General features: G+C 36.6%; 1 long non-coding RNA gene across 1 annotated transcript in view; it reads left to right on the top strand.

The window, feature by feature from the left end:
- Positions 1-12,851, top strand: part of LOC121065465 — a 31,330-nt gene extending 18,479 nt beyond the window's left edge. The window contains exons 3-4 of the long non-coding RNA XR_005817083.1: positions 9,785-9,902; positions 12,017-12,851. This is a non-coding gene — a long non-coding RNA (uncharacterized LOC121065465). The remainder of the gene's footprint in view (positions 1-9,784; positions 9,903-12,016) is intronic.
- The last annotated feature ends 327 nt before the right edge of the window (positions 12,852-13,178 follow it).

Consider the following 13,178-nt stretch of genomic DNA (forward strand, 5'->3'; position numbering starts at 1 on the left):
CCCTGTGTTTCTTCTGTCTCTCTGCTTTTCAAACTGTTCCTCAGACACCTGGGCTTTTTTGAGACAGATTTCCTAAGCAGTGCTTTGGAACTATGCATTTTTGATCTTAGAGATGGATGAACTGAGACATCATATTTAGTTTAAAGAAAAAAAAAAAGTCAAAACTCAGTATATACATAGAGTAGAATGAAATGATATAATTTGTTTCCTGAATAATAGTTACAATGTACAAATAACAGGTTTTTTTTTTTTTTTTTTTTTTCAAGTTAAACCAGGAGAAAAAATAAAGAAAAAAAGAAACCTGAAAATGTGTTGGATTCTAGTCAATCCAAAACATATTATTTTCTCTTGCCCAAAATGACACAATATACACAGCATTCCATTGGTGAAAAATAGATGATTGTCATGAACATGTGAAAAAAAAAAAAAAAAAAAAGAAGAAACAATGTGTATGATTCACAAAACTGAAGGAGGATTCATACTCTTATTTTTACTCAGAATCAGGGCTGACATTCATGCCTAGGAAGAAGTATGTTTGGTTCCCTTTTCATCATGTAAGCAGGAGTTGAATGTGTATTAGCCCTGTGCAGTGTATCCTCTTAAAAATGCCTTTGTACTGGAGGACAAGAAGGTAGCAAATATGATATTAGATATCCAGGAGTAAGAGATCTGTGGAAGCACAGGTCAATAAACTGATTCAGTAGCAGGAAAATGAATGAAAGCTATAACAACCAGAAAAAGTGGTGGAGAAATAAATTGAAATTACTTAGGTGGTTCCTTAAACAAAGTTCCTCTAACTTAGGAACTAGTGGGAATTAAATGAATGCAGTAGGTAGCAGCTCTGAACTGATTAGAGGGAGGTAGTTTTTCATATACATGGAACAGAAGTTGTGGATACTAAAAGTTTGCAGGGATTCAAAAAGTCACCAACTAAACTCACAGAATCGATGAGTGAGACCTGAGATAACATTTTGGATGAAAAAGTTCCTGAGCCAACAACTGCTGGAGCCTGAGTGTTTGGGGAAATACCAAATATGTACTTGCTTGTTCATTTGTTTGTTTTCCTTCACTCTTCCATTAACATCTGTCTGCTATTGTCCATTTTCAGTGATATGTTACTGGCCTGGAGAACGTCTGACAGGAGCAAGTACCTTTGCTTCTAGGGCAGTGCATCAGGAGTTTTCTTACTCTCCCTGGCTGACTCTGCTGCACGTGGTACAGAACACAAAATGTGCAGGAAGCTTAACTGAGGATGTAACACCAAGGTTGAAAGTGAGAGTAATAGAGTTAAGATGGGTTTGTTTTTCCTCTTCTCTGTGTAAAATGATGAGTGAAAGGTTCCTGAGTTGACTTCTCATATGTGTCCAAAGTGTCCGTTCACTGTCATAAGAGTACAGCGTTATCTGCCAGCTATAATTGTCTTTATCATGGACGCAGAACAGGTTAGGCACATTTGGATCCAGAGGAGTGATTAGCTTAGGCATATCACAGGTGAACACTGATATATTACTTGTGTGGCCACTTCAAATCCAGAAGCTGTAATGCTGAATCCTCAGAGCAACTCAGAACCAAACGAGATGTCTCAGAGCCATAATTCTGTTATGGAGAGTGTTTTTTAGCCATAGCAAAAAATTGTTTACTGAGTCTAGCTCACATCCAGTATAGCTGACACTGAAGTGGAGATGACAGTGTTGTAAGACTGAAGGCCCCTAAAGGCTCACCTTCTGTGTACCCTTACAATGCACAGAGTAAATAATAGAGTGGGGCTGGTGGTGCACCCCAATGCCATGAGCCCTGCTGCAATGCAGTGAGCTGCAGAGCACAGTGTGTGCACAGAGCTACTCTGTTGGAGGCACCTCATTCACAAGCTTTATTACTCTATCTGGGAGCTGGTCAAGCTGGGCTTGGGCTATCTTCACAGCTATCCACTTGATCTTGTCTGTAACATGATTCCCAATGCCTAATTGTGCAGGTTTGTAAATAATTATGAATATTCCACCCATTTTAATTCCAGATTATAGGAAGCTGTTGATTTAGACTTCTCATCTTTCCAGTCTCCTTTTACATCTGATTGCTGATAATCCAGAAATGTTACAACGCCTCCAAGGCAATTTTATATATAGAAGAGAGGGAAAAAATCATTTCCATATAGCTAATTATAAGAACGGTAGAGAAAGAATTTTATTTTTTTAATAGCAGTTCTAATTGATAGATAGCATAGTTGATCCTAAACTCAGATGTGGACAAAGAGCAGAGTGCCATCAGCACTGCATTTTATGCTACGTAAATGCTCACAAAATGGAGGAAGTGGAAGTGATGAATGAAGTGAGAAGCCTTTGCTATGACTTTAAGGTTTTAAAGGCAAAAAAATGAGAATGGATCCTTGGAAAGGAGAATGGCACATCTAAAGGATGTAATTTATCATCCTGAACATCAGTGACATTTCTGTAGGCAGCTGAAGACTAAATATGCTTTTTTGTTTGTTTGTTTTTCATCTTGTGATAGCAGAAGAAAGAAGAAGTCTTATGCTCTCACTTTCAAAAAGGATATCCATAATAAAGTGGGCATAATTTTGTACACAAACTACTAGTGGAGTTGTAGTTAGCATACTTAGCTTCATAACATTTTCCTGTGTGGATATTTTGGGAAGAAAACAGAATTGTTTGTTTTTGTGTGCATTTTTTATGGTTTTCATTTAAGATGCCTGTGATGTGTTAGAAAGCATCATGTGCACAGAGGAACTGCAGCCCTTCCTGTAAATTCAACAAAACAGTATTTGCTGAAAGCAACCTCTGAATGATTTACCTTTCTCACAAAGAGAGGTGAAGAGTAGGAGAGGGGTGGGAAAACAACAGATTTTTTAAATTATATTAACACTCACTACCTGCAAAAGCATTTGTAGAGAGTTACCTAAATCTCCTGTGAGCATTTCAGCATGAGTCCAATACAGAAATACACCAGAAAGGAATGACTAGTTGATTGGGCTACAGGCCAATCTCAGCTACAACTGTATGGTATCATAAAACACCTTGGCCCCTTCCATGAGAAGAAATAATCAAGTCTTCATGATATTGTATTCCAGAGGAATGCATTTTTTTCCAGATAATTCTCATTTTCTGAGTCACTGTTAATTTTCTTTAAGCCTATGTACAATTCACATCCGTGTTACAAAGGGCAACCCCTTAAAAAAGGACTGAGATGGTCAGAAAGCAATAGGAAAAAAATGTTAGAAGCAATTACCTCCCCTAAAAGGCACCAGGAGTCACTTGGGTGTTTAAAAAATATGACAGGTTAGATTCAACCAGGAGGCTCAGGGAGCCAATCAACACTCTCCCCTTGGTTTCCTCCCCAGTGTGGAGCCAGAAGATCCCTGGACAAGCCCTGCCAGCAGCTTGCACCACTGCTCCACTCAAGCAGTCTCTGTCATCCTCAAGACTCTGTCCAACTGGGAATGAATATAGTGTTTTGTTACTAAAGTTATTGCTTTAAGACTCACCACCATTGACAAGTCAGTAAAATTCCGTCCCTATGACTTATTCTAACCAAACAAGTCTATCAGAAAAAAAAAAAAAAAAGGAAAAAAAAAGATATTATATAGCTATATAAAGTTGTTCCAACGATTATTTTAATTAAGTAATTAAGAAGGGCACAGTATTATCTTCCGTATGTTGTTAGAATACAGAGTAGTAGCCCAATGCTTGCAAAGATTTACATTTGTGTTGGAATAATATTCATGAACTGGGAATTAAAAATCTCACTCAAACGTGCCTTCACACAGTGGGCCAAATAAAGCAAAGTTGTTCAACAAGGGACTTCTGTGTTAGAGACCTTGAAAATAATGACTTAACAGTATGCGAACTTGTTGAAAAGAATCTCATCAGAGGTATATCCAGCTATGACATGTTATGGATTTACTTTGGACTGAGCCAATGGGCTGAGGTATGCCATCACGATGAAGGAATACAACTTGAAAGATATATACGTCTGTTTTAAGTAGGAATGTTCATTCATTAGCTCACTGCTTCATTCACTAAGCTTTGCACAAGCTGCTACACAAATGAATGATTCAATACAGATGCCTTTAACACAGCACACAGCAGTAAGTAAAGAGCAAGGTACTTGCCATCATGACTCTCCTGGTGAGACAGGGAAGCAATTTCTTCATGGCTACGTTGTGAGGCAGTGGCCTAAAATGGAAGAATACAGGCCATACTGGGCAAAGTATTCTTTAATCAAAAATGACCTACACATTAATGTGCTGACAATCCGCCCTCACATGTCTTGAATGTTATGAATTTTTTTGGGGGGGAGAGATGAGTCATTTCAAGGTCCAGGCTGAGCAAAACTGTCCAAAACAGCAGCTCCAGGGGCCACTGAAATAATATACAAGCTTTCATGGTGCAAAGTATGCTAAAGTGGGTCATGCAGTTTATTTCCAGATGTTCCCACCCTCGGAGTGTTTTTTAACTGATACAGACTAAATCCTTCAAGACTTTCTGTATGAGGCCAAATCTGTTCAGAAATGGTCAAAAACTGTGCTAGGATGTAAAATAATGTACTAGGATGTAAAATCAGAACAAACAAAAACAATCACATTTAGAACTGAATTTTCATTGTTAATAAAATAGTTCATCGAATATTGCAGAAGGCTCTTAAGCTTTTTGTTTGTTTGTTTGTTTTTGTTTTTGTTTTGTTTTCCTGGAAAGTTTCCAAGCCCAAGAAATATTCTAAATAGAGGAGGAAGCTTAACAAATGCCAAACATTGGCAGAAGAAGGTACGAGGAAGCAGAGAAAAGACCAAGTGATGTAAATGATAAAAGCTTTCTGTAAAAGAATGTTGAAGTGTCTGCCTACTTGAAGAAACATTCAATTTTAACACTATCCTTTTTTTCTGAAGTCATAAAACGTCTGTAAGCAAGATTTTTAAGAAGTCATTTTGGTAACCAGTCCTAGAAGGTGTTTTAGTAAGAGGGTTTGGAATATAAACTAGGGCAAATTCCCAAAAGGAAGCAGTGCCATATTTATATATATATATATATATTTATGACTAAAAAGACATCTGCCTATTACAGTGAAAAAAAAGAAAAAAGAAAAAAGAAAAAAATAGTGCATTAGATAACATTATGTGTGGTTGTGAGCCAATGGAATTGCATTTTACCTCATACCTATACAAAATACAATTCACATTTGAATCTGTGGGCCTTCCCAAGGACTGCTATATAGCAGTAGATGATTTATGTTTTGTAAATGCGAGCATGTGCCATCGCAGTTCTATAGCAGTTTTTTCATCACAGACCTTAATGCTTTCATTTAGGAAAAACAAACAAACAAACAAGCCCCAAACTCTCAATGCTTTTAGCCTCTTTTGCCCTTGCAAAATATTGTAGCCGCTAATACTCGCAAACTCCCATTGAACAATGAAGTAGAATGAAGTGCCAAAGGAGGGCCTGATTTAAGAAGGACAGAAGATCATAAACACACATGTGATGTATTTGTATACTTTTTTCAGTCAGACCCATCTGCACTCCAGCTCTTTTTAGAATAGCTAAAGAAAAACTCTGCACCTCCTTGGCATATACAACCACTGTACATCAAATGCAGTATTTTTTGCAGTCATCACTGTGTTTGATTTTCATGCTTTAAACTTAATTCAGACCCACCAGTCAAAGTTTCAAAGCAAACTAGACACAACTATACTGAGTAAAAATGACTTGAATTGGACAAAATAAGGAAGTCAGAGGCAGACTCAGTAGCAGAAACATGATATTTTGTAGGCTATGCATTAAAGACAGTCCTCCCTTCTTCTGTCATTTAACATCATTTTCCTTTCCACTGTATTTTTATTGTGATAGTGGCATTTGGAGTACATATTTGCTGTCTTTTTTACTCCAGTGTACCTTGGTTACTTTTTCCTTAGTGATATTATAGCCCAAAGATACCTTTTCATCCTGCTGTATAAATTAGAGAACAGGATCCAACGATTTCTAAATCAGCCATATCTGTTCTAGACTGGGTGTCTTTCTGAAAAATATGTCACAGCTCAATTTAAGAATTGCAGCAGATGCAAAATCCAGCACATTGGTATGTCAGAATTTATTCCAAACATTAATTACTATCACTTGATATTTGTGCTCTGTTTCCAGCTCAAAATTGTCAAACTCAAATTTCTGGTAGTTCCATCTTTATTATTAATTAGCTAGTGATCAAGTAACAAAAATAATTGATAATTAGCAGTTAATTTTAAATATTTTATTAAACTAAAGGGAACTGGTCAAGAACATCTTTGCATGAAAGTTCTTACAGACAGTGATAAAGTCTATAAAGTCTTCTTACAACCTTGAGTAAATGAATTGAATTTCTTAGGTGGCTTAGTATAAGGCACATTTCCCAGGCCTTGTTTTTTTCTTGCAACTTTCTTCTGTGCTCATTCCAGTTTGTCAATGTCCTTCTCAAAGTATAACTGCCAGAACTGGACAGAGTATTCCAGGAATGCTCTCTCTAATGACATACACAGTGGGAGTATCACCCTTTCCATCCATATTCCCCTGCTCAGACATGAAAATACTGCATCTGACATTTTAATCATAGCATTGTTCTGGTAGCTCAGTTTCAAATTATCAAGTCTTTTCCAGAGTACCTGCTCTAGAGGATTCAGTATTACATAAATTCTTTGTCTTTTGGCCTCAGGTCTAACCATATGCAAATATATCTTGTTTTAATGAATCCATCCTAATGAGCACTCAGATTAGCTCATTCCCCTTTCATCATCACTAATTTTTTGTCAAATGATTATGTCACCCATAAGTTTAGCTATTAACATTTTCACATTTTTCAGACTTTGCTGAAGATACTGCATAGTATTGGACAAAGAATAGATCCTTACAGGACTACACTAGAAATATTTCCTTGCTTGACTGTTCCACACCTATACTTATTTCTTTAGTACCTGCATTTTAGTCAGTCTTTTAACTTTTTGAATACAATTTTAATTGCAAATACCAGCATTAATATTTTCAAGTCTTTTGCCATTTTTCTAGCATTCTGTAAATTAAAAAAAAAAAAGGGATTAGTACACTAAAATAAACTATCTTAGTTTGCATCAATGCTATTATCTGATCATTCCAATCTAAACAAAAGACAATAATATTTGTTCAGTATTGCTTCTAGCTACTGATGGGATAGAAAATACTTACCACTGGCTTCAAGATAGAAATAGATCTTCTTGTCTTATTCTACAGATGTGTATGAGTACAAATGCCTTTTGCACACCATGATCCATGTTTTTACTATCCTTGCTGAATACTGGATTTACACCATTACTGGGATATCACTTTTTCCTTATATACTTAACGTATTGTTTCTTATTTTCCTCAGTCCTCTACAGAGTTTTTCAAAGATACTTTCAGCTTCCTGTATCAATTGTTCATATTTCCCTAGAGTCCGTTTTAAACTCACTGCTATTACTCTTGTTTTTACATTTGTGATTTTCTACCACTGCCTTCATTTTTCTTCTCAATCAATAGCATATTTTTAGGCTGGAGATATCTTTTAAGTACTGCAAAGTAGAGTGTCTTTTGACACTGAATTTATCAAATCTGAATTGTATTTCATATTTTCCTGTTTAAATGTTTCCTGCCACATAGTATTGCTCACAGTTTTTCTCAATCCTGGGAGACCATTTTCATAAAAGGTCCAATATATACATTGCTAGTAAAGTGTTGCCAAGGCAGATATTGGCAAACTACATAGATATTTCTGATGGGAAAAAAATAACAATTTCCCTCTTCCTTTCCCCAAAACACACATCAAAATAAGGATAACTATGGAAATACCCTGCATTTGTCTTTTAATTTGTTTGGTTTGGTTTTACGCACCAAATTATATTAGTAATATTTTGTTTTCTAAGCATTTAGCAGTTTAATTCATCATCTTGAACTATCATAAAGATAGATAAATAGTAATTGAGAAGTTAATCCTCAGTGCAAAAGCATTTAGCTTGCTCTGACTGATCTCCACCATAATCTGGAAAAGGTCACTCACTCTTTGTGCCTCAGTTTCCCACCAACTAAATGGAAATAGCTGTTTTCTGATGTGGAGAGATATTATGAGCTTATGCCCAAAATTATGAGATTACCAGGAAAATATGCTGAGAAAAGTATGTAAGTATCTCTGATTTAAAAAATAATAATAATAATAATTACCAAATTGATCTGTATCCATCACAAGACTAAGTGCAGAAACAGCCTAAAACTGGCTCTAGTGGTCGTTTCATTACTTGCATTTTGGAAAGTACAATTTGGAAAGGAGAACACAGAAACGTTTCTATTCAACCTTTGAAGTTCTAAGCTTCTTAATTTCAAAATTAATATTTCATACACATGTATAAAGCCAATAATACAAAAAAAAAAAAAGGAATTTTTATTTCTTTTCCTTATGTACAAAGAGTTGAAAACATTATGAAAAACTGTATTAATATATTCTACTGACTTTTTAAGAATTGTATTATTAACACTGTAATTCACTTATGAATCTGTGTATTCTTTGATTTTTCAGAGAGTGTCACAAAAAGCAAGTTTAGACCTAATTTTCTGGATCTTAACTTTGACTGAGTTGTATTAAAAGTTTATGTAGCTAGACATGTGACAAACTTACTTAAGAGGCTGAAGACCATTATTCCTTCCAGAATCAACAGTAAACTGGCATTAGTTTCTCTTTTTTTTTCCAATTAATGGTCCAGAATTTATGTGCTTTGGAAAAAAAAAAAAAAAAAAAAAAAAAAAAGACCTAATCCCTAATCACCTGGGGCCAAAACCACACTGTCTCTCGGAGATTCACCAGTGGAACAGGTGAGAAAATAGAGATATAATCTTTACAGAATCACAGAAAAATGTTGAATGTGAATGTGAAATACTGTCTGACATAAATCTTCAAATTCTCAATTTATGTTAGCAGATCTGACATGCAAATTTATCTTTACACATTTAATTAAAGTGTACATGAGACAAGCATTAACTGTTTTACCCAGGCCACCAAAGATGCTTATGGTTCCATAGCTTCAAAAGTAACTTACTCAGATTTAGCTCTTATGTCAAGATCTCTCTCTCTCTCTCTCTCTCTCTCTCTTTCCTTTAGAAATTGAGAACATATATCTGACACACAATCATTTCAGTTTTGACAGGACCAATTTTGTCTTAGATGAGGGTGTGTAACATCTACATCTAAAGTACACACACAAGGTTCAAACTCCAAATCCAGGCATCTTAAACCTTAACATTTGATCCAGACTTTGAATGCTGAAGTGCTGGCATTTCAGTTCTGGCTTGAGGTTCCATGCAATAAAAAATTGGGAACTTCAGAGTTCACAGGTGTTTTTGCATGTGTGTACACCTAACCAATTTTCACAGTGTTAAAATGAGCTTATATAATCAGGAACTTGGTTAAAAATATCTACATCTATGAATTTGCCTGTTTGGCTGAAAATACCCTATTAATTCTAGTTCACTAAAACATAACCCAGCTGTAACTTGACCCATTTTGAGTAGCTATACTTAAACCGGTGTTATGTTTTCAGTACTAAAGACTGATAACTTGATAGCTCCCCAGGGTTTGTTGGTTACAGTTTAAGTACAGAGCTGACATTACATGCTATTTCTCTGAAAATCCCAGCAGTAATAGTACAGATGAGATACTGATATACTGAGATATATTCAGTGATTAAGTTGGAGTGTGGATATCTTCAAACACACAGCATCATTCACTATCCTACAATTTCATTCATTTTTAGGTTCCTTTAATCCTATGAAAATGGAACTGTAAAACCTAACAAAAGCAGCAGTTTGGGAGTGTTCTCTGGGCCAAGACAAAACCAGCCTGGATTCTGTCATCGTTACTGATGGTGAACAGTAAGTTACTCTGTAAATACTTCTCATTATTTCAATATGAATAAAGGTCATATAATTTGGTGCTTTGGGATTACATAATAATTTTTCATCTGCATTTCTCAACCTGTTTAGCATGCATAACTCGTTCGCTCCTGCTTCTCAGTTGGGGAGCTCATGTAAAATTAGATCAAATGAGATATCCTATATTGTTCAACAAGACAAAGGGAGCCAAGAACCTCATTTCTTTTTCTGAACAGATTAGAATAGAACAAGGTAACAGTCTATTAACTTTTTTTTTTTTTCTTCTTTGCCATTTCCCAAAAGCTACATTTCAAAGAAAATAGAGGCCCACTGTGTCTGTTTTTATTACTGTCATTTCTTAGCCTATCAATGGATGCAAGGAATGATGCTGCCTGATAATGACACTTAGTCCAAATGCAGAAGAAACAAAAATTACCATAAGTATCAAATCTATGAATCTGAATGATTTAAGGCTTTCATGCAGATTAATGGAGGGGTTTCTTCTATTTCCCAGAATTTATGTGTTTGTTTTCTCATAATAAAGGAAGTTTCTAGCTTCTGGTTGTGAAGATAGCCTTGACAATGTAAACCAACATACTTTCATCTTGTTGAGTCCTCATCCTTACCAGCTAAAACAATAGCATCAAGCAAAGTTAACTTCCCCCATTCATCTTACTGGAGTGTCAGCCTTGAAGCATAAACATGCACATTTAAGTACCAACACTGTTAACCAATTCACTGCTTATAATCAGATGAGCAATAAACTAGTCAGCACAATTAGTGGTTGGATGTTTGCGATGCTCTTGCCATGCCATCACTTGGAAATGTTGAATACGTTAATATATTCAACATGAATATATTGAAATGTTAATATAAACATCTTCCTCTGCCATGATAGGGATGTCACTGCACATACATGTTTAAATACCTTGAGAGAAGTATTCAAAATTGGCCTGAAAGTACCATGGGTATTCATTTATCCTTTAGCGATTGACACAGCCAAGCAGAAATTATAAAAAACACACAAACACCATCCTCACAGTATTTCAAGGATGACAGAGGAGACAATGGGACCACAAGAAACCAGAACTCTCTTCTAAAATATTCCAGACAAAAATAAATGGTGCCCAGTTATTATACATCAGATTTTCTCTTGAGAAAGCAAAGCACTTGAGAAAGCAAAGCACTGCTTTATTAATGTGACCATTTTACAGTTGAAGAAACTGAGACATTGGGCTGAAAAGATTATTCAGCAAGAGAGCAACAGCACAGACAGGGAAGGATGCAAACTCCCAAGACAGCTCATACTTTATTAAATCACTCTACCTCTGCTCAGGTGTAGTCTTGAGTACTCATTGCAAACTCTGTTGTCATCTCCTAGGAAAGAGGCTAAACTACTCTCTGGCCCCCTTACCTTGAATCTCTGAATTATAACATGAAACCAGAGCCACAGCATCAGAAACAAAGGCCAAATCCCACCTTGCTGCCAGAATGCAAGCAATGCTGCTATCCATGCTGCCAGCCTGCTAGAGAACAAGGCTGGAGGAGGAAACCTGCTACAAAAACACTTCACAAAGTCCCTGAACAATAGAAAACCTTTACAGGAACCAAAAGTGTAACCCCAATTCCTCTCTCTGTATTGCTCATTGTATGTAGGTTTTGACCAAGAACAAATTATTCTAATTAATACATATTGTATGTACCTGATTCCTGGAAGTCTGTCTGTGTTTCCCACTAGGAATTTTCCCTTTCTTCTCTCACCTGCACTCAGTATTTCTGGGGTATTTTTCAGAAAGAAAATGTATTTTTAAAATAGTTCTGAGAAAACACCTATACTATTTTTTTTTTATTGAGCAATACTTGATATACATTCATTCAACAGCCATCATGATAGCATTTATTTAAAGTCCATTTGCCTTTACTTGATGGGAAGCTTTAAAAACAGATTTCAAAAACTATATTTACTTTCCATATAATTATTCAACTATTGCACAAGGAATTTTGCTATCTTGTTTTTATTTAGAAGATGCTTTTCACTTTCAACACAATTAACAAAGATTCAGCTAAGTATTACACAAATTGCATGATTATTTTGTTACTGCATTTCTATTTAGGTATGCAGAGCAGCATGCAGAAGCCTCAGTTTGCACAAAGAGCACGAATGAAGGCAGGAGAAGAAGATACCAGACTGGCAGTGATCCCAAGCTCCTCACACGCTGATGTTCAGGACAGCACATGTGGGTGCCACATGAGCAGGTGAAACTGTGATCCTACATGTGTGGAAGGGAGGATAGTAATTAAACAATCAGATGTGCTAAGTGTATCATGCTGGGATATCACTACATTTCAGATGGGTTGTGAGGTTTGAAACCTAAGGCGATAACTCAGGAAGCAGCCAAGTTAAAGCTGTAATTGTAAGTTTTTACGCACAGTCTCTGGAGTGCCACAGCACCAGTCCTGTCCTGATACACTCCCCAGTGGCGTTTCAGACGTTTCACAGCCTAAGGCAACCATTAGTCATTCTTCAGCCATTAAGACACTGAGATTGTTGTTCTGGATACTCTCCTGAATGTCTTTACAGACTGTGGCCCTTCCTGGAGAGATTCCCTTCCACCTCCCGTTCCTGGGGTTGGTGACTTGCCCCTTGCAACAAGGCAATCTGGTAGGCCAGGGCCTGGGCCTGGGCCCAGGCCAAGTGGGCTTGGCACTCAGCCCTCTGCTGACTGCATGCCAGGCTGGCCCTGCGGTGCTGCAACTCCCAACGGCATTGGCTGTAGGAGATAGTGGCAATGGAAGGGCACAAAGCGAGGAGTTATTTCCTTCTAATTTTAATTGTGGCTACTAAACTCCAGACTATAATGAACAGAGGTGTAATAAATCACTCAGAGTTAAAATTTGCCCTTGCTTTACAAGCAGTTAGTTGAAAGGTTTTGTTCCACTCCAGTATGGCCTTCTACATCCTGATTTGTCCTTCCATTTTGACTGATAATATTTACCTAAAAGGTTTTTTTTTAAATTCAATGCAATTACATTAAAAAACAATCATTAGTAGTATTTCTTCTGAGGTAGAGGCTATACTATCAGGAGAACATGGGTTTAGACTTTGCACTGCAACTGAACTATTAACCTGAAATTCATGGACATGCTACGCCAAATAGCCATACATTTGTTCAGCTGGTTCTGGCCTTTTTTAAAGCAAAACGCAGGGAAATTTCTCAAGAAGAGATACAGCAGAGGGTCACAGAGGGCACTTGCCCCTCCGCTCCCAGCCCTGAC

This window comes from Cygnus olor, chromosome 2 (assembly GCF_009769625.2).
Source record: "Cygnus olor isolate bCygOlo1 chromosome 2, bCygOlo1.pri.v2, whole genome shotgun sequence".
Taxonomy (NCBI): Eukaryota; Metazoa; Chordata; class Aves; order Anseriformes; family Anatidae; genus Cygnus; species Cygnus olor.